The sequence below is a fragment of the Octopus bimaculoides genome, chromosome 4, assembly GCF_001194135.2.
Source record: "Octopus bimaculoides isolate UCB-OBI-ISO-001 chromosome 4, ASM119413v2, whole genome shotgun sequence".
Lineage (NCBI taxonomy): Eukaryota > Metazoa > Mollusca > Cephalopoda > Octopoda > Octopodidae > Octopus > Octopus bimaculoides.
Window position 1 is genome coordinate 41776805 of NC_068984.1, and position 1545 is coordinate 41778349.

Consider the following 1545-nt stretch of genomic DNA (forward strand, 5'->3'; position numbering starts at 1 on the left):
CTCTCTCAATCTCTGCTCAATCTTCTCCGCACTCAACCTCTCTTCCTTGTCCATCTCTAAATACAGGGTCAGGGCGCTTCCTTCCAAGTATAGTGTCATAAGACTCGCCACATCGCTTATCCCTTGCAGTCTCGCCACAAGCCTGATCTTTCGCATCCAGGCCACTACATCACCGTCCCCATTAAAAGGCCTGATCATGTCACTGGCGATTCTGATCTTAGCTGCCATCGCGGCGAAGTTTTACACGTGGTGCCGAAATAGCTTGTGGTGAATGCGAGTGATTAGTAGTAAACGGCTTACCTCATCTTCCTTCCACTGCATGAGTCTGTCCTATGGTATCCTGTCCTCGCACCTGGCCCGACCCAACGAACGCTAGAAATAGCAGCTGCCTCTCCCTCACCTGGACGATCGCCTCGCACGTCTTCGCGTCGCAACGACCCCGCTCCAAAAAGCACGAAATCCCAATCGTGGCTCCCTCTGCCCCTCTTCCTCTTCCAGTCAGCTCCCAGTTCCAGTCATCTCCGGGTTCCTGTCAGCAGTCAGTTCCCCAGTCGCTGACGTCATACCACAATAATAGAAGACACTTGCCATGCAGTGGAAGTGAATCCCAAACCATGTGGTTGAGAGGCAAACTTCTTAACCACACAAACAAATAATTGTCAGATGGGGTTTGAATACACATTACCTGGTTATCTCTAGATTTGTTAGTGGACGTTGAAATGTCTACTCACTGTGTCTGACATTACAATATTGAAAGAAATGTAGTTCATTAGGGCAGTGATACACATACCATTGTGTAACTTTAATCTGTTACTTGTCTTAACACCATAATCTACCTTTTGGATACATTTAGTAGCAACCTTATTGATTCAAATATCTAAACAAAGTTTCCACTTCTCTTCCCCTATCAGTCTCAGTGGCCCTGCTCTGTATTACAGATGCTGCTCTTCTACCTATAGCTAAAACAAACATACGATAATAAATAAGCGCAGGTCTGGCTGTGTGGTAAGAAGCTTGCTTTCTGCGCATGTGTTGGTCTATTTGCTGTGTTGATTTTTGACGAGACTGATGGAATTTTTTGAGCTGCTTGGCAGCGGTTTGTCAGTGAGTGTTGCAGCGGTTTGTCAGTGAGTGTTGTACCGGTGGAAAGGAATGTATTTGGACCTTATTGAGTATGAGCTGTCCTCAGCGGAGGAGGAGCTCGTTAAAGCGGTAAATAGAATTGACGAGCATTTGGAAAGAGTAAAGAGCTTTGCTGAAGCTGTAGAGGTGAAGAAAAGGGAAGTGGACCTAGCCGGACTGAAGGAGCTGTGTAAGATGACACAGAAGGTGGGTGGTGATGTAAAGTTATTACCACTGAAAAGGGCTATGGTAAATATGGAAAAGAAGACCATTACCTACAAGGTGTACTCAGTGGAGAGTAAGAAGGTGGAGTGGATGGAGATGGAAAAAGTAGAAAAAGCATTGAAAGGGCTTTCGAAGGAAGTGACATACATAGCAAAAGGAAATGGATATGGGATGGTGGTTTCCAGTTTAGGATAGCAG